Source organism: Hypanus sabinus, chromosome 5 (genome assembly GCF_030144855.1).
Source record: "Hypanus sabinus isolate sHypSab1 chromosome 5, sHypSab1.hap1, whole genome shotgun sequence".
NCBI lineage: Eukaryota > Metazoa > Chordata > Chondrichthyes > Myliobatiformes > Dasyatidae > Hypanus > Hypanus sabinus.
Genome location: NC_082710.1, coordinates 180,391,760 through 180,414,813, shown reverse-complemented (window position 1 = coordinate 180,414,813; position 23,054 = coordinate 180,391,760). Strand labels below are relative to the sequence as shown.

Here is a 23,054-nt window from a genome sequence, read left to right as displayed (position 1 = left end):
CCCCCCCCCCCCGCCTTTTCTGGGGCTATAATTGCTGGTCTCGGGCACATGTGCAGAACATGTAAAGAAAGAAAAAGGAACAAGAAAATTAGCTGACTGTTGTGGGATCTTCCTTTGCAGAAATCCAGCGCATGCTTTCCACGCAGTGCTCCGATATGGAACTATGCTGGGGGATACACACAAGATGCTGGAGGAACTCAGCAGGCCAGGCAGCATCTACGGAAAGGAATAAAAACTCGATGTTTTGGGGTAAGACCCTTCATCAGCCCTTGACTCGAAAGCCGGAAACGTCGACTCTCTATTTCCCTCTGCAGACCTCTGTAGATGTTGCCTGGTCTGCTGAGTTTTTCTAGTATTCAAGACCTTAACACATAAGACATAGGTACAGAATTAAGTCATTCAGTCCTTCAAATCTTCTCCACTATGGCATCATGGCTGATGTTTTTTTAGTGATACAGCATGGAGTAGACCCCACCAGCCCTTCCAGCCACGTCCCCCCCCCCCAAGCAACTCACAACCCCAATTTTTTCCTAAACTATTTGGAATGACCAACTAACCGACCTGGTAGGTCTTCGGACTGGGGGAGGAAACCGGAGCACCCAGAGGAAACCTAGAGGTTCCTGACAAAGATTCCTCACAGAGGATACTGGAATCGAACTTTGAACTCTAGTATACCCAGAGCTGCAATAGTGTTGTGCTAACTACCACTTTACCATGGTGCCTATACGATCCCTTTCTTCTGCCTTCTCCCTGTAAACTTTGATACCCTGACTAATCAAGAGCCTATCAACCTCTGCTTTAAATATGCCCAACAATATGGCCTGCACAGCCATCTGTGGGAATGAATTCCACAGATTCACCACCCTCTGGCTAAAGAAATTCCTCATCGTTTCTATTCTAATTGGATGACCCTATTAAGAGGTGGTCTTGGAATCACTCACGATAGTAGACATCCTCTTTATGTCTAGTCTGACTTAGCCTTTCAATATTTGATAGATTTCAATTTAACTCCTCCCCTGTTCTTCTAAACTCCTGTCAGTATGGCGCCAGAGCCATCAAGTGCTTTTGTGTGGATTGCTCAAGATTTCCGGCATCTGCAGAATCTCTTGCAAAACTCTGTATTTAAGTATGAAATGTGCCATCTCCCTGCACTCTCTGTCTACAGGCTGGCCAGCATCCCTGTGCCAAAGTGGTCACCTCTGTTTATAAACCTTTCCTGGACTTCCCTCCCCCAAACCACCAAAACCCTCTGTCTGCACCCCTCACAGTCCCTACACACTTCTGAGATCCTGTTACACCTCCAACCCCAATCTTTCATTCATTCCTCTGGTCCAGGCACTAAATGATTAGGCAGCCGCATCTTCAGGTACCTGGACCACGAGTATTGGTACTCCCTCACTGAGCCTCTCCTCTCCTCCAGCCGCTGTAACTCATATTCTCAGTATTCTTTATTTAGTTATTACTATCAAAGTATGTATTCTTGATACAACCTTGAGATTCATCTCCCTGCAGGGAGCTACAAAATGAAGAAACCCCTAAAAAACTCACCAAAAAAGACCATCAAATACCCGATGTGTAGAGGAATAAAAACAATATTACCAAGCAAACAGCATTCAGAACTGAAGTTTCACAGAAGTGAGTCCGGGCACAAAGGCAGGTACCCATGCAGCTGGGGCAGTCCACGGCCTCAGTTCAGCACAGAGCAGAGCTGAGTAAACATCAGATATCTAGTGAAAATGTTTCCCCTTCTCAGAAGAAATCTCTCTTTCCCAGAAGGTGGTGGAAACGGTATTCCATGAATACATTGAAGGCAGATGGACATGAGAGGTGAAAGGGCATTGAGGATGGACAGGGACTTGGAGTTGAGGAGACAATTAGATCCACTGTGATCTTACCAAATGCTGCAGCAGATTTGTAGCCTCTCACTGCTCCTAAATTGAATGTTTGAGTGAGCTCTAGATAAAACTGCCCAATCCATCACTGGCACCAGCCTTCCTGTAAATAGAAACTCTGAGGTACCTGATTACAATTACTTGTCATCCTGACCTACAACCACACACATGCACGCACGCGCGCGCGCACACACACACACACACACACACACACACACACACACACACACACACATACACAGGCATATGCATACATATATACAAACATACACCCACACACACAATCATGCTTGAATACAACCACCTGCAAACTTGTAGATACACACACACACACAAACAGACATACAGACATACACACACATACACACAATCATGCATGAACACAACCACCTGCACCCATTCACACACACACAGAAATGCACATACACACACACCCACATACACCCACACAAATGCCCACACACAGACACAAACATGCACCTACATACACACACAGACATACATATACACACACATACACTCAACCAGTTTTTGTTCTTTAAAAGTTGTCCAAATAAGTGGATGCCCTGATTAATCAGAATCCACTGTATTTAAAGTTGAGGTTGATATGTTCTTGATTAATAAGAATGTCAAAGGTTATGGGGCAAAGACAGGAGTGTGGGTTTGAGAGGATAATAAATCAAACATGATGCAAAGGCAAAGAAGACTCAATGGGCTGAATGGCCTAATTCTGCTCCACGACTTATGATATTCTGGTCTTATGTACACACACGCATACACACAATGCAGTAGATGCACACACATTGGCAAAAACACACAGAAGTTTGCTCAAAACAACGCAGACACACACATATTTGTAAAAGGGTATAAAAAAGACAAACTAAGTACAAATAATGTATTTAAATGAAATACAGAACAAATTAAAACACTACCAATACCATTACAGTACTATAAAATGTGTATTAATTCCTAATAGTTATTGACGGAGGAATTTATCCAGTCTACCTGTCCACTTACACTTGGACACATACACAGACTGATGAAAACAAATACAAACCCATATTCACACAGAACTGGTCCAATATGTGTACATCAATAGATATATACACAAGACACACACAAACTGTATAGTTATTCATGTGGACAGACGTGCAGGATGTTTACTCACACCATTACAGACACAGATATCACTCACACAGAATTACATACTTGCCCGTTGCACTCAGAGCCACACACTGATGCTTGCATTTACATGGAGAGATAATCCAATACATGTGCATTAATAACACACACACACACACACACACACACACACACACACACACACACACACACACACACACACACACACACACACACGCATATGATGAAATATACACAGAAACATAAGCACACAAGCTTGCCAGATGTCCACAACTAGACTAACATCAGCATTGAGCTCAGACATTGCTTCCTCTGCAGAACACTCTGGCCTGACTATTTTGGTTGTAGATCCTGGGAGTAAGGCCATTCTCAGCTCAGTATGAGTCAGTGCAATAGATGCTCATTACCAGTGCTCAGTGTGGCTCAGTTCACATCAACATCATCATCACCAGCATTATCATCATCACCATCACCAGTATCAACATCATCTTCAATCATCATCATCATCATCACTATCATGATCACAATTATCACATTCATCACCATCAACATCATCATTACCATCATCATCTTTATCATCATCACGTTCATCACTATCATCAAGATGATGATCATCACCATTATCATCACCACCATCATCATCAGCAGCAGCAACACCATCAGCACCATCTCCTTCTCCACCACCATCATCACCATCATCTGCTAACAGTTCCAGCCTAGGGTCCACATGACAATTAAACAGTGTCTGGTAAGTGGACAAATATCTACCCTCTATCAGTGCCTAGTAGTTGCCCAATACCGTTTGCTCTCTGCTTTCCAGCATTTTCCTCCTTTCTCTGCACTACCTGCCAAACTGGCAAAATAGCAGCTGACACAGTGGGTGAAGCTGTCATATTCTATGGGATTTCTTTAACCAGGGGTGGTGAATCTGACAGCTGTGGAGACTGTCACTCAGTATACTTAAAGTTGAGGTTGATAGCTGCTTGAGTAGTAAGGGAATCAAAGGTGATGGAGAAGGCAGGAGAATGGGGCAGAGTGGGATAATAATTCAGCCATGATTGAATGACAATAGACTCAATGGATCAATTAGCTTAATCTGGTCCTCAGTTTTATAGTCTTATTATCTGGACCACTGCCCTGAAATATTTCAATAGGTGCATCTTAATGTCAGAGAAAATGTATACAATATATATCCTGAAATTCTTTTTCTACACAAACATCCATGAAAACAGGAGTGCCCCAAAGAATGAATGACAGTCAAACATTAGAACTCCAAAGCACCCCCCCCCCACCCACAGCCGCCCCCCTCCTGTGCAACAATCCTCTCCACCCCTACCACCACCATGCCGGAGGAACTCCACGTGTCAGGTTCCAGTTAAAGTCAGCATGGCTTCTATAAAGGGAAATTTTGACTGACAAAGTTAGAGTTCTTCAAGGAAGTAACAAGCAGGGCTAACAAAGGAGAGGCAGAGGTTGTGATTTACTTAGATTTTCAAAAGCATTTGACAAGGTGTATAACACAAGGCTACTTAACAAGATAAAATTACAGGAAATATACTGGCATGGATAGAGGAATGGCTGACAGGCAGGAGGTAATGAGTGGGGATAAAGAGGCCTTCTCTGGTTGGCTGCCAGTGATCAGTGGTGTTCATCAAGAGTCAGTATTGGGACCGCTACTTCTCATGTTGTTTGTTAATGATTAGTTCATGGAACTAATGGCTTTGTAGCAAAGTTTTCAGATGATATAAAGATAAGTGGAGGGGTTGGTAGTGCTAAGAAAGCAATCTGATTACAGGGCAAGGGGGACTTAGACAAATTGGAAGAATGGGCAAAAAAGTGAAAGATGGAATACAGTGTTGGGAAATGCATGATAATGTATTTTGGTAAAAGGAACAATAGTGCGGACTATAATCTAAATGGGGAAAAACACAAACATCAGAAGTGCAAAGAGACTTAGAAGTCCTTGTGTAAGAGTCTCAGAAGTTTATTTTACAGGTTTAGTCTGTGGCAAATGCAATGTTGGCATTTTTTTTCAAAGGGGATAGAATATAAAAACAAAGAGATAATGCTAAGGCTTTATAAGACACTAGTTGGACCACAGTTGGAGTATTGTCACAGTTTTGGACCCCATATCTCAGAAAGGACGTGTTGTCATTGAAAAAGGTCCAGAGGAAGTTCCCGAGGATGATTCCAGGAATGAAGGGGTTAACATGCGCGGAGCATTTGGCAGTTTTGGGCCTGTACTCACTGGAATTTAGAAGAATGCAGGAGGATCTCATTGAAACCTACTGAATGTTGAAAGGACTAGATAAGGTGGATGTAGAGAGAAAGTTTCCTATGGTGGGTTGCCTAGCACAGCCTCAGAGTTGAGGGGCAACCCTCTAGAACAGAAGTAAGGAGGAATTTTAGCTAGAGAGTAGTGAATCTGTGCAATCCTCAGCCACAGAAAGCTGTGGAGGCTAAGACCATGGGTAAACTTAAAAGTAAAAATTGATATTGCTCTGATTAGCCACCAAAAGATATGGTGAGATGGCTGGTATATGAGGTTAAGTGAGATCCCGGATCAGTCATGATGGGATGGCAGAACAGAATAGATGGGCTGGATGGCCTTATTCTGCTTATGGTCTCATTGTCTTATGGAGGGGAATAAACAGTTGCCATTTCATACTGAGGCCCTTCATCAGGACTCATCCGAAACACAGACTGTTTATTCCTCACTGCTTATCCTGCCTGACTGACCAAGTTCCATGAGTGTTCTATGTGTTTGCGGTGCTTCAGATTTCCAGCATCTGCTGAATTTCTTGTGTTTCTGAAATGTGCCCATTGCGCACACAGAGGCAGGAGGTCTCCCTGTGCCAAAACATCATCTTCCAGCAGCAGGAGCCCACCAAACTTCCCAATCAGCTTATTATTCAGAAACTGCCTTGTTGAATTCATTACAATGCCACAATCTGCAGAGGTACACCCAAAGGCTCTCCGATTCTATCAGGGCTGTAACAACAACAACAGCCCCTTCTCTGGGGCTTCTCTTTTCTTGTCCTCCAGTCATGCACCAGTCTTTTATTCTGCCTCTGTTTCGTTCTCCCCATTCGCATTTGTCCCAGCTTTACTCACTCTTCCACCCTCCTGCTCTCTAACTGCCCCTCCTCACAACCAGTTGATTCTCTGCTTTGGTGTTCAATCCCTCTCTCTTGTTCATTCTGCTTTTTCTCCCATTGACCCCACCGGGGGGGGGGGGTGGTGTTGCCTCTGCCTCTGCTACTCCATTCTACTCTGCGGTCACTCACTCCTTCCACTCAATCCAAGTTTTGGCTGTCTGCCTCTCACACTCTGCGTCTGCATTGCTGTGGATCTGGTTCCTTAATTTTCTTGCTCATAGCTCTCTCCCCACCTCCCTCACATCCCCTTCCTCCACATTCCATAGAGTTCTCACCATGTTCACATACTCTCAAGAGGTCTCTCTCTTCCCCTCCCCTCTCTTTCTATCTATCTACCTATCTTACTCTCCCTCCATTTCTCTCCGTTCCTCAGCCCTCAATCCTGCCTCCTATATTGTTTTCTCTCATCCACTATTACACTCTTTATGCTCTCCCTTGTCTTTCCTAATTTTCTGCCACTCTTCTTTTCTTGCACTCCGCCTCTCTCTCGCACATACCCTGTCCTTGTTCGTCTCCTCTTTTGACTTTTACTCTCTCCTTCCTCCTTCTGTTTCTCCTCTCTCCCATTTCTTTCCCCTCATCCTCTCTTTCTCCTTCCCCTTTCTCAACCCCTACTCTCCCCATCTCTCTCCCCACTCAACCCCCTCTTTCTGCCACTTTTCTCTCCCTCTTTTTCTCACCCACCCTCCTCAGCTCTACTTTTGTCTCCCTCTGCCCCAAAACACTCTCTCCCTCTCTCTCCCTCCCCACTGCTCCAACCCTCTCTATCCCTCCCTCTCGGCAACCCTCTCTCCCCAAACATCTCCCCTAATCCTCCCTCCCATCCTCTTTCCTATCCCTCTCTACGCCCTGTTTCTCTCCCTCCCTCTCTTCCTAACCCTCTCTCCCCCAACCCTCCCTCTCCCATACGCCCTGTTTCTCTCTCACCTTCTCTCCTCCCGTCACCCACATCCACACACACACACACCCTTCGTTTCTTCGCCTGTCCATCGGGTTTTGACAGTCGCTCGAACCACGGTTCACCATCTCAAGCCGGGCATGCCCCCGAGCTTACTGCCCCCCTGTTAACTGAGACATCACCTTGATTTATTCTCTCTCGCTGGCATTCAGTCGGAGTGCAACCGCTTGAGAGACGGCTCGTCAAAGCGCACTGCCGTGGAACCGGCTCCACAACATGTCAAACTTTAGCGTGGTTCAATTACGTCCTCCACCCCTGTCAAAACAAAGCCGCCAACAATCAAAAGTCAGTCCATTACCTTAACAAACGACCTTCTCCCGCTTACATCCACTCCTCGGGGTGCTGGCAGGGCGACAGGGGTTCTCGCTGTTTGTCTCTTGTGTTCTCTCTCTCTCTCTCTCTCTCTCTCTCTCTCTCTCTCTCTCTCTCTCTCTCTCTCTCTCTCTCTCTCTCTCTCTCTCTCTCTCTCTCTCTCTCTCTCTCTCTCTCTCTCTCTCTCTCTCTCTCTCTCTCTCTCTCTCTCTCTCTCTCTCTCTCTCTCTCTCTCTCTCTCTCTCTCACACACACACACACAGACACACACAGCTTCTTAAGCTACTCGTGTTTTGAAAGAGAAGAAACAAAATCTTTGTGGTCACACCCACGGGTATTTTGACATCACCGCTCTGCTTAGAGGCAGGCGAGGCTACAGTTACACAGAGCGGCTCAGGCACCGCCGCCTTGATCTCGCACACTCAGATTCTTATTAATGAGGCTCGTTGTAAGTAACCGAGTTAGCATGGAGCGTTGGTTCCGCATCAAGCAGCCAATAACTGTCCCAGGCAATGAGGAATAGGCTCTGTGTCTGTGCTCACCCTCCCTCCCACACTCTGCACTTCCCCATTGCCTAAGAAGGTCACATTTACCATTCTTGTTTTCAGATAGCTTTCTGAAGAATCTTCAGTAGAACTATTTATTTTTAAAGGAATTCTGTCTCAGCGGTTTTGGCCGAGTCATGCCAGTCCGTACGGGTTCAATTTTTCAATTTGCAATGTTTTTAAATCAGGGTGTCAGCCTCTGGCTCTCGCTCTGTGTGTGTGTGTGTGTGTGTGTGAGAGAGAGAGAGAGAGAGAGAGAGAGAGAGAGAGGGAGGGAGAGAGAAAGAGAGAGAGAGAGATTGCGAATGTGTGCGTCTATGTGTGTGAGTAAAAGAGATTGTGTGTGGGTGAAAGACTGGTAGTATGTGTAACAGAGGCTGTGTACGTGAGAGAGTGAGTGCGTATGTGAGAGAGAAAGTAAATGTGTGCGAATAGGAGTGAGAGTGCGTGTGTCTGTGGTATGTGAGAGAGAGCGAGAGTGTGTGCGTGCGTGTGCGCGCACGGAGGTTGGGGCAAGGCAAGGGTAGGGCAAGAAATGCAAGATCTGGGCAACAATCTATGGAGAAACAAGGTGGGTGGCAGAGTGTATGCGTGGGAAAGAGGGAGGGGGACAGGGGGAGGGACAGCGGGGGGGGAGGTGTAGTGAGGGAAATGGGAAAGAAACGAAGGGGAAAGGAAAGAAAAAAGCGGAGAGCAACAGGGTGGGAGAAAATAAAGGAGGGAGCGAGGGAGGGAAGGACAATAGACAATAGGTGCAGGAGTAAGCCATTCGGCCCTTCTAGCCAGCACCGCCATTCACTGTGATCATGGCTGATCATACACAATCAGTACCCCGTTCCTGCCCTCTCCCCATATCCCTTGACCCCGCTATTTATAAGAGCTCTATCTAAATCTCCCTTGAATGCATCCAGAGTCTTGGCCTCCACTCCCTTCTGGGGCAGAGCATTCCACATATCCACCACTCTCTGGGTGAAAAAGTTTTTCCGCATCTCAGTTCTAAATGGCCGACCCCTTATTCTTAAACTGTGACCTCTAGTTCTGGACTCACCCATCAGCGGGAACATGCTTCCTGCCTCCAGCGTGTCCAATCCCTTAATAATCTTATATGTTTCAATCAGATCCCCTCTCATCCTTCTAAATTCCAGTGTATACAAGCCCAGTCGCTCCAATCTTTCAACATATGACAGTCCCGCCATTCCGGGAATTAACCTTGTGAACCTATGCTGCACTCCCTCAATAGCAAGAATGTCCTTCCGCAAATTTGGAGACCAAAATTGCGCACAATACTCCAGCTGGGGTCTCACTAGGGCCCTGTACAGCTGCAGATGGACCTCTTTACTCCTATACTCAATTCCTCTTGTTATAAAGGCTAGCACGCCATTAGCTTTCTTCACTGCCTGCCGTACCTGCGTGCTTGCTTTCATTGACTGATGTACAAGAACACCTAGATCTCGTTGTACTTCCCCTTTTCCTAACTTGACTCTATTTAGATAGTAATCTGCCTTCCTGTTCTTGCCACCAAAATGGATAACCTCACAGGAGGGAGGGAAGGAGAAAAAAACATAGAAACATAGAAAACCTACAGCACAATACAGGTATTTCGGCCCACAAAGCTGTGCTGAACATGTCCCTACATTAGAAATTACTAGGCTTACCTTTAGCACTCTATTTTTCTAAGCTTCATGTACCTATCCAAAAGTCTCTTAAAAGACCCTATCGTATCCATCTCCACTGCTGTTGCTGGCAGCCCATTCCACGCACTCACCATTCTCTGCACCTACTCCCCAGCACCTTAAACCTGTTTCTTCTTGTGACAACCATTTCAGCCCTGGGGAAAAAGCTTCTGACTATCCACACGATCAATGACTCTGAACATCTTATACATCTCTATCAGGTCACCTCTCATCCTCCGTCGCTCCAAGGAGAAAAGGCTGAGTTCACCCAACCTGTTTTCATAAGACATGCTCCCCAATCCAGGCAACATCCTTGTAAATCTCCTCTGCACTCTTTCTATGGTTTCCACATCCTTCCTGTAGTGAGACAACCAGAATGGAGCACAGTACTCAAAGTGGGTCTGACCAGGGTCCTACATAGCTGCAACATTACCTCTCGGCTCCTAAATTCAATTCAATGATTGATAAAGGTCAATACACCATATGCCTTCTTAACCACAGAGTGAACCTGCGCAGCTGCTTTGAGCGTCCTAAGGACTCAGACCCCAAGATCCCTCTGATCCTCTACGCTCCCAAGAGTCTTACCATTAATACTATATTCTGATAACATATTTGACCCACCAACATAAACCACTTCACACTTATTTGGGTTGAACTCCATCTGCCATTTCTCAGCCCAGTTTTGGATCCTGTCACTGTCCTGCTGTAACCTCTGACAACCCACCACACTATCCACAACATCCCTAACCTTTGTGTCATCAGCAAACTTACTAACCCATCCTTCGACTTCCTCATCCAGGTCATTTATTTAAAAAAAGGAGGGGAGGAGGGAGGAGAGGAAGCAGATGGGGCAGAAAGTAGAGGGATGAGAAAGTAGAGGGGTGAGAAAGTAGAGGGAGAGGGAAGAATGAGGGAAAGACTTGGGGAGAAGGTGGGAATTTGTTGTTGAAGGAGGGAAAAGTAGTGCAGAAAGAAAGAAGGGAAGGAAGGAGAGACGGGTGAGAGAAAGAGTGAGAGAGTGAAGGAGGAAGAGGGAGAGAAAGTGGGATCAGGTTCCAAATCAATGAGAAGTTAAGAATAGAAAGAGAGAGGGAGAAGGTGAGGGAAAGAGAAAGTAGGAAAACAAGACAGTGAGAAATTGAGAATGAGAAAAAGAACATGAAAAGGAAGATGAAAAGGAAAGATCTGATCTATATGAACTGTATGCAAGACAAGTTTTTCACCGTATCTCGATACACGCGACAATAATAAACCAATTTATGGATAATGAAGTACAAAGAATAACATTAAAAGATGTTACTAAAATGTTGAAAATTTGGTACATCTGGAAATGAGGTGCAAGGTCAGAATAACACACACAAAGTACTGGAGGAACTCAGCAGATATGGCAGCATCTATGGAGAGGAATAAATATTCAACATTTCAGGCTGAGACCCTTCATCAGGACTTCAAAGGAAAAAGGCAGAAGCCAGAATAAGAAAATGGGGGGGTGTGTGGGGAGGAGAAGGATTACAAGCTGGCAGGTGATGAGCGAAGCCAAGTGAGGGGGAAGGAAGATGTTGGGAGAGGGTGATGAAGTGGGAAGCTGGAAGGAATGCATGGACAACGCATTCACGGAGAAAATGATCCTGTGGAAATCAGGGAGTGGGGGACAAGAGTTAAAATGTGTTTGATGGTAGGATCCCATTGAGGATGACGGAAGTCTGGAAGTCTGCTTTCCACAGGGATTTCTTTCTTTGTGATTCCCTTGCATTCCTTTTATATAATGCTGCCCGACCTGCTGAATTTCTCCAGCATTGTGTGTGAGTGTGAGTGTGAGTGTGTGTGTGTGTGTGTGTGTGTGTGTGTGTGTGTGTGTGTGTGTGTGTGTGTGTGTGTGTGTGTGTGTGTGTGTGTGTGTGTGTTGCTCTGGACTTCCAGCATCTGCAGAATCTCCTGTGTTAATGACCTGCCAGGTCAAAATGCCCCCTTTCCCAACTCTCTCAAGGGCTGAGGTTCTGGGTTTAGAATGCTCCATTTCTGGGGCTACAGGATCTGATTGGAATTCATCTGCAAGGATCACAAGGGAGTTTTGTTGGTCACGAATGGAACTCCAGTCCACAACAAGGTAGATGCCTCCTCAAGTTCTGTGATGGTTGCCACCGCAAGGAATTCAACCCTTCCCGGGAATTGGTAGGAAGAGGGGTGGGAATGCCATGCTGGCTGAAAACAGCATGTGGATGGATGCTTCCTATGGAGGGCGGGTCTAAGACTGACAGCCTCACTGTAGAGGGACATCCACTTGGAACAGAGCTGTGGGGAAATTTCTTTAGGCAGAGGGCAGTGAATCTGTAGAATTCATCACCTGAGCCAGCTGTGGAGGCCAAGTCATTGGATATATTAAAAACAGTTTGATAGATTCTTGATTAGTCAGGCTGTCAAAGATTACTGGGAGAATGGGGTTGAGAGGGATAATAAATCAGTGACAATGGAATGGTAGAGTTGACTCAATGGGCCGAATGGCCTGAATATGCTGCTATTTCTTATGGGCTTATGAGCCCATGGTTTATGGATATCCATTGCTCAGCCTGCTTTCATGAAGATCCTCCACCTCCACCCCCCACCCCCACCAGCCCCCAGTCACTACCACCACCTCACCACCTCCTATTAAGGCAAAGAACTGGATTTCTGTAGCACCTTTCTCAGCCTCTGGATCTCCACTCCATGATATGATTGGGGATGTGGTCACTGCTGCACTGCAGGAGGACCAATTCCCACACAGGAAGATCCCACAAACAGCAGGGAGATCGATGCCTACTTAAGGGATAAACATTGACCTCAGGTCCCCATGTGTGGACCTGGGTGGGAGGGGTATCAGGAGTGGTTTATTATTGACACGTACTGAGATACTTTGAAAACTGTGTCTTGCATACTGTTTATACAGATCAAATCATCACAACGCATTGAACTAGAACAAGGTAAAACAATAACAATGCAGTATAAGGTGTAAGAGTTCCAGAGAAAGTGCCATGCAGCTAAATGATAAAGTGCAAGATTCTACATGAGGTAAGCTTTGAAGCAAAGAGACCATCTTTACCATACAAGAGGTCCTTTCAAGAGTCTGGTAAAAGCAGAGTAGCAGAGTAAAAGCTGTCCTTGAGCTAGTGGGCCTTTATATCTTCTGCCCAATGGGAGAGAGAGAAGAGATAATATCCATGTCATCTTGTGTTGGACTACATGTTGAATGGCTACATGACTCAGGACATTGTAAGTTTTGTGTCCCATTCCGGGGACTCAGTGGGAGACGAGTGACTAGTACTGAGTGGAGAGGGTGGATCAACTGGAGCCCACCTTCTTTGCCTCACCTAAGCTGGTGTGGATTTCTTTAAATCCCTAGTGGCAGCACCTTTATCCAAAGTTCAAAGTACATTTATTATCCAAGTATGTATACATTATACAACATTGAGATTCATCTCTTACAGGCAGCCACAGAAAAGAAACCTAATAGAACCCATTAACAAAAAGACCAACAAATACCAATATGCAGAGAAGAAAAATTGTACAAACAATAAAAGAAAGCAAATAACATTCAGAGCTGTAATTTTCCAAAAGTGTGTCCAAACATGAAGTCAGGCATCCCTGCAGCCGAAGCAGACCACAGTCTTAGTTCATCACCGAGCCAAGTAAACATCACGAGTTCACAAAGTCAGGCATCACTGTAGCCAGAGCAGACCACAGTCTCAGTTCATCACCGAGCTAAGTAAATGTCACAGATACGAAGTCGGGCATCACTGTAGCCAGAGCAGACCACAGTCTTAGTTCATCACCGAGCCAAGTAAACATCACGAGTTCACAAAGTCAGGCATCACTGTAGCCAGAGCAGACCACAGTCTCAGTTCATCACCGAGCTAAGTAAATGTCACAGATACGAAGTCGGGCATCACTGTAGCCAGAGCAGACCACAGTTTCAGTTCATCACCGAGCCAAGTAAACATCACGAGTTCACAAAGTCAGGCATCACTGTAGCCAGAGCAGACCACAGTCTCAGTTCATCACCGAGCTAAGTAAATGTCACAGATACGAAGTCGGGCATCACTGTAGCCAGAGCAGACCACAGTTTCAGTTCATCACCGAGCCAAGTAAACATCACGAGTTCACAAAGTCAGGCATCACTGTAGCCAGAGCAGACCACAGTCTCAGTTCATCACCGAGCTAAGTAAATGTCACAGATACGAAGTCAGGCATCACTGCAGCCAGGGCAGGCCACAGCCACAGTGCAGTGAAGAGCAGAGTCCAGTAAAAATCTTGTTTCCAGTTCCCTGTTTAAAGGACACAGTTTGAGCACTTCCCAGTCTCATCTGTGGGCCTAATCCCCAGAGACAGTGGCATGCTGATGGGACAGGAATTGGAAACAAGATATGAATCAAGATACCACCACTGGGGGTTTAAAGGAGTCACCACCAGCTTAGGTAAGGCATAGAAGGTAGGTTCCAATCGATCCATCCTTACAGCCCAGTGACCCAAGTTCAGTGCTGACCTCTGGTTCTGTCTATGTACCCTGTGCCTGAATGGATTTCCACCAGGATTTCCACCAGGATTTTGTTTGCTCCCACCTCCCATGCTGATAGGTTTATTTGCTGCCATAAATAACCCTGACTGATGTCATGCTTGACTTCATCAGTACAGGGTTGGAGCATGAGTCAGAAAGTCATGTCAGCTCTAGAAAACTTTGGTTATGTCACACATGGAGCATCATGTGCAACTCTGGTCAGCCCCATTATAGCATGGATGGATGCAGAGGCTTTGGAGAAGAGGTTTATGAGGATACTGCCTGTTTTAGAGGGCAGAAGCTATAAAGGAAGTTTAGACAAGTTTATATTATTTTCACTACAGGCTGAGGGGAGACGATGGAAGTTTATTCAACCATGAGAGACATACATAGAGAAGACTGTCAGAATCTTTCTCTCGGGATAGAAATATCAAATTGTAGAGCACCTAACTTTAAGGTGAGAGGGTGAAAGTTCAAATGAAAAGTACAGGCAAATTTTTTTACATGGAAAATGGTACGTGTCTGGAACATGCTGCCAGGAGTGGTGGAAACAGATAAGATAACGTATTCAAATCGTTTTTAGACAGACACATGAAAATAGAGGAAATGGTTGGAGCTTCATCATATGCAGGCAGAAAGGATTAGTTTAACTTGGTGTCATGGCTGGCAAAAACATTGTGGGCTGATGGGCCTTATTTCTGGGCTGTATTGTTGGGGTGGTGGGGTGGAGATACATCTCTACCAAAGGAGGTATAAGGCACTAGCCAGCAGGATACCACTGGGCAAAGTGTAGCACCTTCTTAGCCACGCGCCCCCCCCCCAAGGTCAGGGTCATGTGAAGCCATGGGAGCAGGGTGGCAGACAGTCATATGAGCAGCCGGTGCATATCACAAGTTCTGGGTATGCAACCACTAATGCCAGGCAGACAATCTCTGAAGAGAATTGATAATGGGTGGGGTCACCTGTCTCGTAAAGACACTGCTCAGATGAAGACAATGACAAACCACTTCTGTGGAATAGTTTGCCAAGAAACATCAAGGCCATAAGACCATGATCACCCATGTCACACCACAGGGAAGCGTCGATTGATAGGGACATAGAGAGCGAATTAGGGGGAGTCTTACTACAAGTGTTCAGGTGCAGATGAGGCCACAGCTGGGTTTGTGTATGGTCTCAGCCTTCTTTAACAAGGGAATTCCATGCATTGGAGAGGGAATTCATGAGGCTGATTTCTTGAACAAAAGGGAAGGCTTGAGGGAACATTGAGCAGACAGGGCTCAGGAAAACAATAAGTGAACTTATCGAATTAAAATCAGATTTTGAGGGGCGTCATAACACAAGAGATTCTGTGGATGCTGGACATCTTGAGCAACACATATAAAATTCAGGAGGAACTGAATAACTGGGGTTCAATTCCCACCACTCTCTGCCAGAAGTTTATCTGTTTGCCCCATGACCACTCTGGGTTTCCTCTGGGTGCAGTGGTTTCCTCCCTCATTCCAAAGATATGGGAATTAGAGTTACTAAGTCGTAGGCATGGTCTGTTGGTGCTGGAAGCAACATTTGTGGGTTGCCCCCTGCACATCCTCAATGACACAAATGTTGGATTTTACTGCATGTTTCGATGTAGCTGTGGCAATAAAGCCAATCTTTAATACAACTATTTTTGAGAAGTCTTTATTTGACCTGGGAGTGTCTGTGTGAGTGAGTGAGAATCCTTCATTCCCCAACCTCCGTCAATCCCAGTGTCAGGGCCTTGACTGCCCACTGGGGAAAGGATTCCAAGGATTCACCAGTCCCTCGGGAACAACACCTCTTGTCCCTGAGCTGAGCGGCCAACACTTTACTCTGAGTCTGTGGCCTCTAATTCTGGGCTTCTCATCCTGGAGAAATATCAGCTCTTCACCCACACTGCCTTGGCTTTTCATCAACACTGGTACAGTCCACATGTCTCTCTGGGAGTATGTGTCAGTGTGTTTGTGTATGTGACAGTACATAATTGTGTGTGTTTAGATGGGGAAAGTGCAAGCTGAGGTTGGGCGAGACTAGAACTGGCTGTCATAGGTTAAGGGTGAAAGGTGAAATATTTAAGGGGAAACTGAGGTGAGGATCTTCTTCACTCAGAGAAAGGAGAAAGTGTGGAATGCACTGCTTGTGGAAGTAGTGGATGTGGGTTTGATTTCAACATTTAAGAGAAGCTTGGATAGATACCTGGATAGGAAGGGTATGGAGGGCTATTTCCAGTTGAGTGTTGATGGAACTGGGCAGGATAACAGTTCACAAAAACTAGGTGGGCCGAAGACATATTTCTATGCTGTAATGTTCTAGGATTCTATGTGTGCATGGTGATTTAAGTGTGTGTGTGTGTGTGTGTGTGTGTGTGTGTGTGTGTGTGTGTGTGTGTTTGTGTGTGTGTGTGTGTGTGTGTGTTTGTGTGTGTGTGTGCGTGCGTGCATGCATGGTTGTTGCTTGTGTGTGCATGCCAAGACGTGCGTCTGTGTTGTTTGGGAGTGTTTGTGTGTGTGCCTCAGTGCCCTGTAAACACACCATGCAGTCCATGAACGTGATGCACTGTGCTGATGTTGGAGGGCAGACGTTAGCAATGAAGCTGGTGATTAACGATCCAGCAGATCACAGCAAGGGTCCGTGAGCACAGAGGCTGCTGTCAGTTGCCAGAGAGAGCACAATGCTGGAGATGACACTGAGCTGGCACTCTCTCTCTCTCTTTTTCATTCTCCTTCCCTTTCCCACTTCCACCCTCTACAATCTCTCACCCACTCTCTGTCTTTATTTCTCCTTTGTTTTCTCTTCTTCCTCTTTTTTCTCCCTTTCTTTCTATATTTCTCCCTCTCCTCTCTCTCTCCTATTCTCATTCTCTCTTTTCCCTCCTGTCCTTCCCGTTCCTTCTCCCACTCACATGTCATCTCTTCCTCTTTATCATCTCTCTCTTCTCTCCAGCCCTCATTTTACCCCACCCCCTACTCACACACTTGCACCCTCAGCCAGCTTCATTACTGTTCCGGGTATGTTAAATGACTGCACCTCCACAGTGCTGGGTGCAGAGAAGTCCAGGATGTTACATGTCCCCTAAGCCATCGGTGAGGTCACTCCTCGGAGTTCAAAGTTCATTTATTAGCAGACTACATACTGTACATGACACCATATATCCTGAGGTTCTTTCACATATTCTCAGTAGAACAAGGAATTACAATAGAATCAGTAAAAACTATTCACAAACAAAGACTGGCAAGTAACCAATGTGCACAAGACAAACTATTAAAATAAAGAAGGATTAATAAGTAAATAAATATTTTTGCTTTTGGACTACTGTGGTTCCTCAAGGTTTTATGGCTGGAGGGGGGAGGTGGGATGAAGGGCAGAGGTAGTGGGGACAAGCTCCCACTCCCTTTTAAGTATTACCAATGGCATGCATATCAAATGGCCTCTGGCAACCAAGTCCAGCTCCTGGGCTTCACGTGTGGCTTAGTTACTAAGCCCGGCGGGACTGTTTCTACTAACACCAGGGGCAAAAGCGGGTTACTGGTGCCTTAAAACCAGTCGCTTTGTTCAGATGGGGCTTGTCAGCTCATCTAGGAGAAGGAAAACTCTGATCGCCCACCTCCGTTGCCTTGCGGCTATACCCACTCATGGGGAAGGCTTTGGGAAAGTCCAGATCTGGAGTCCCTAAGGCAGAGCTACACTGAGTTCAACACTGACTGGTAACTCCTGCCACACTGCTGGTGTCAAACTGTATCAGTCTCTGCCACTCCTTCGGATTCATTGGATGTGTGGAGAGGGGGAGCCTGCTGCATGGGCAACAGCGTGTTCTCCATATTGTACTGCCCTTGCTTGCATATCACATACACAGCTGGGATGCAATATCCATGGTCGACCTTGACCAGTGGAGGGTCTCCAAGGAGTACTGCGTACAGTTTAGTCACCATGCAGAGATGTGGTTAGACTGGAAAGCTTGCAGAGAAGATTTATAAGGATGTTGCCGGTTGTAGGGAGGGGTTATCCAGCATTGATCTTTCATCCCTGGAATGTAGGAAAATGAGGGGCAACATTACAAAGGTCTTTAAAACTGAACTATGACAACTATAAGGTACATGGTAACAGTTTGTTCTCCAGGTCAGGGGAGATCAAATCTGAGGGGGTGGGATAGATTTAGGGTGAGAGGGGAAGGATTTAAAAGGGAGTGGAGGAGCAACTTTTGCGAGGGTTGTGAGGATATGGAAGGAGCTGTCAGTAGAAGTGGTTAAGACAAGCATTATCATTTAAAAAGCACTTGGATAAGTATATGGAGGGATATTAGCCAAATGCAAGAAATTTGGACTAGCTGGGTGGGCACCATGGATGGCATGGATTGGTTGGGCCAAAGGGCGTGTATCTGTGTGGTACTGCTCCGTGACTTGTACCAACCCTGAATGAAGAGGTTTCTCAATTCCATCCCCTATAATCTTCCCCTCCATCTCAGCCAGTGAACCCTGATCCAAGACTCCTTAGTTTGGAAGGACGCCCAGTGTCATGCCCTGTAAGTACTGTTAGGGTTTGGTATGACAGAAAATAGAGCACAGAACAATACAGTACAACATGAGTACTTCAGCCCACAATGTTGAACTGATCTTTAGAAACCTACTCCATGATAAGTCAAAACTATCCATAACCCTCCATCCATGCACCAATCCTCTGCTCTACTCTTCTTCTTCTTCTGCACTCCAGAGAAGGTAATCCCAGCCGACTTGCTCCCTCTCCACGTGGTAAACCTGCCCACCCTGTTATCTGCTGGCAAGTCTTAGCTACTGAAAGTATAGTACTACAGTAGCTCACCTCTGTTTTGGGCCAGTCCTTCATCCTTTCTCCAGGTATAGCCATCTTCTTGGTAGATTCCTCCTCTCCCAAGGATGGGGTCTTTGGAGCTTCTGTTGGCATTTTGGTAGCTCTGGGTTTTTTATGGGATGGAGTTGCTAGCCCCACGTCCAACCCTCTGCCATTCACAGCCGGGCTTGGGACCATCCATGTTAAGTCTCTCAAAGACCTGTGGAATTCATTGCCACCGATGCCTGTAGAGGCCAAGTCACTGGGTATATTTAAAGTGGAGGTTGATAAGTTCTTTAGTCAGGGCATCAAAAGTTACTGGAAGAAAACAGGAAAATGTGCTTGAGAAGGAAAATGAATCAGCCATAACCAAATGGTGGAGCAGACCCGATGAGCGGAATAGTCTAATTATACTCCTATATCTTATGATCTATATGCTCCCTCAGTCCAGGAACCCAAAGGATGTGTGGCATCACAACTGCAGTGAGATTTCCTTACTCCTGTACTCAAATCTCCCTGAAATAAAGGCCACTTTAGCATTTAACTGCATCATCAAAATGAGAATCGGTTTCAGGTTCCTGAGCGTCAACAGCCCTAAAGACCCATCTTGAGCCCAGCATATTGATGTAATTATGAGGGAGGCATTATGTAATTATATCATCTGGAGACAAAAAAGACTCCAGCAAATTTCTAAAGGTATATTGTGGAGAGCATTCTAACTGGTGGCATCACCATGTGGTATGGAGGGGCCACAGCACAGGGTCAGAAAAAACTGCAGAAATTACAAATTCAGCCAGCTCCATGATAGGCACTAGCCTCCCCACCATCGAAGACATGCTTCAGGAAGGTGGCATCCTTCATTAAGGATCCTGCCCTTTTCTCATTACTACCATCAGGGAGGAGATGTAGTAGCCTAAAGACGCACACTTAACATCTTAGGAACAGCTTCTTCCCCTCCACCATCGGATTTATGAATGGTCCATCAGCGTATGAACACTATTGTGCTCTCTTTTTGCAATATTTATTTATACATTTCTTATTGTAATTTATAGTAATTTTCTATGTTACGCTGTTTTGTGCACACAGGTATAGTGTTAGCCTCACACTATTACAGTGCCAGCAATCAATATTCAGTTTCTGCCTGTAAAGGGTTTGTACCTTCTCCTTGTTTGTGACTGTGTGAGTTTCCTCCGAGTGTTCCAGTTTCCTCCCAAATTCCAAACACATACGGGTTAGTAAAGTGAGGGCATGTTAGTAAAGTGATGGTGCCAGAAGTGTGGTGACATTTGCGCGCTGCGACCCAGCACATCCTCGGACTGTGTCGGCAATTGACACAAGTGATGCATTTTACTGTGTGCTGAATGTACATGCGGCAAATAAAGATAATCAAATCTCTCCTGCACCCCACGGGTGCCTGCAGTACACACAAGCAGCACCCCCTCCTCTCTGAGGGATCTTCAAAAGCAGAAGATGGCTAGCTCTTCCCACAGCAAGAGAGGCTGGCTATGGAGATCTCAGTGCAAAATAAAGCTTTTAGCAATGAGAAGACAAAAAGGTTTGTCGATGAGGAGATGGGGAGCAGGATGATGGGGTAGAATTAGTAATACGACTCTGGGGGGCAGGGACCTGAAATGATGTAATCCCTGAGATAATAAAATGCTTCTGCAGAGCAACCGATGGGGTGTGTGTTTTCACAGTGTGGGTTCTACATAAACAGACAGAAGGAGACATTACTGTAATAATCTGCAGTTTACATCTCACTGAATAGCAAATAGGTTTATTGCTTCAGTTTCCAGCACTGCAGTCCCAGGGAAATCTTTCATTCTTATGCTTTGAGTTCTGGGAATCAGTGCCAAGGCCCGCATTTCCTAAACACAAGCGATTCTGCAGATGCTGGAGGTGATGAACGACACACACACAAAATACGCGAGAAGCTCAGCAGGTCAGGCAGCATTTATGGACGGGATTGAACAGTAACACACACAAAATGCTGGTGGAACACAGCAGGCCAGGCAGCATCTATAGGGAGAAACACTGTCGATGTTTCGGGCCGAGACCCTTCGTCAGGACTAACCGAAAGGAAAGATATTAAGAGATTTGAAAGTAGTGGGGGGAGGGGGAAATGCGAAATGATAGGGGAAGACCGGAGGGGGTGGGATGAAGCTAAGAGCTGGAAAGGTGATTGGCGAAAGTGATACAGAGCTGGAGAAGGGAAAGGATCATGGGACGGGAGGCCTTGGGAGAAAGAAAGGGGGGGGGAGGACACCAGAGGATTGAACAGTCTACGTTTTGGGTTGAGACCCTTCATCGAGACTCGAAAGGAAGGGGGAAGAAGCCAGAATATGAAGGTGGGTGGGTGATGAACTAAGAAGCTGGGAGGGGATCAGGAGAAGAGGTGGGCTGAAGAAGGAGGAATTTGATAGAAGAGAATGAACCATGGGAGAAAGGGAATCAAGGTCACCAGAGAGAAATGATGGGCTGGAACATAGCGGGAGGAAAGAAGATATGTTGGGGAGAGGTACATTGTCTGTTTTGCCCAGAATAGCAAGAGAGGATTACATAAAGGGAGGCACTCAGAGAGATCGTGAAGCCACAAGACTCAGAAAGGAATGTATGAAAAGTGTCTTTGCCTGTCCTCGCTGGAGTATTGTGAGCGGTTTTAGGCCCCTATCTAAGGAAGGATGTGTTCGCATTGTGCAGCAGAGATTCACAATAATTATCACTGGAATGAAAGGGTTAACGAATGGACAGCTTTTTTATGTTTTTGGGCCTGTATTTGCTGGAGTTTAGAGGAGCCACGGGGAGGAGCCTAGATAAATTGACATGTGGAGAATATTTCCAGTAGTTTGAGACTCCTGGGCCAAAGGGCACAGCCTCAGAATACAAGGACATCTCTTTAGAACAGAGTTGGGGGTGCTGAATATGTGAAATTTATTGCCACAGATGGCTGTGGAAGCCAAGTGGAGGTTGATGGCTTTTAATTAGTAAAGGTGTTAAAGCTTATGGGGAGACAGCGACAGTATGGGGCTAAGAAGGAAAATAAATTAGCCATGATGGAATGGCGGAGCAGACTCGATGGGCTGATTGTGCTCCTGTGGTCTTATTCCCTTCTCTCTCCTGGGGATCAAGGCAGTTTGGAGAGGGAGCTCAGCGAACTTGTCCATGATCTCAGCGCACTCGAACACGGCTGCCCCAGAATGACTCAGGGAGTGGTGCGTACACATACACACACACCCGGAGCCCAGCCAACTCACGGTCCGCTGATCAGCATTACCTCAGAGCCTGACCCGCGTCCGGGGAGAGGGGAACTTTCACACCACTATCCCACAATGCTGCCCCCACCCACCTCAGGTTCCCCCTGCCACGCCCTCGCCCACTATATTTAGCAGCCGTTCCGCCCCCAGGATCAAATGGCTGGCGACGTCAGCTGCTCTTTGAGGAACAAACCTTCTAATTCCTCGTCCCAGATCGAACTCATGAAATCAGCTGGCCGGTCCCAAAATGAGAAGGTCGCAGAAAAGGTTCCGCATTATCCGCTGTTATTTTGTTCGTCTTGTTTGTTAAGGGCTGGGTGAAAGCCGACTTTCTTCCCTTTCTGCTGCGTTCCTCGGGGCTGAACAGCCACGACCAGTGCGCGGAGTCACTGGGGTGAGAAGGGTCATTTCTCCTTCTGGGATCGTGCTGTGCATCAGGGGAAAGGATTGGTCAGATAATGCCCAACGGTACTGGGGTCGAAGCCTTTCAGCTTTAGAATGCTGTTGTGCGTGTTACGAGGGTTGATTAGGCATTGTCAGATGCTGCTGCACGACTATAGGACCCGGGGAAAAAGTGGTGTGTGTGTGTGTGTGTGTGTGTGTGTGTGTGTGTGTGTGTGTGTGTGTGTGTGTGTGTGTGTGTGTGTGTGTGTGTGTGTCTGTGTGTGTGTGGGTATGTGTGTGTGTGTGTGTGTGAGTGTGTGTGTCTGTGTGTGGGTGTGTGTGTGTGGGGGGGTGTGTGTGGGTGTGTGTGTGTGTGTGTGTGTGTGTGT

At 46.2% G+C, this 23,054-nt stretch overlaps 1 protein-coding gene across 4 annotated transcripts in view; it reads right to left on the bottom strand.

Moving 5' to 3' along the window:
- The window catches only part of LOC132394688 (regulator of G-protein signaling 3-like), a 175,602-nt gene extending 152,913 nt beyond the window's left edge, over positions 1–22,689 (bottom strand). For 2 of the 4 annotated variants that reach the window (XM_059971062.1, XM_059971059.1), the window contains exon 1: positions 7,450–7,576. The gene's annotated coding sequence lies outside the window, so the exon portion shown is untranslated. Of the gene's footprint in view, positions 1–7,273; positions 7,407–7,449; positions 7,577–19,039; positions 19,242–22,474 lie in introns of those variants that run through there. The other 2 variants (XM_059971064.1, XM_059971060.1) reach the window with 2 other exon arrangements.
- Between the last annotated feature and the right edge of the window lie 365 nt (positions 22,690–23,054).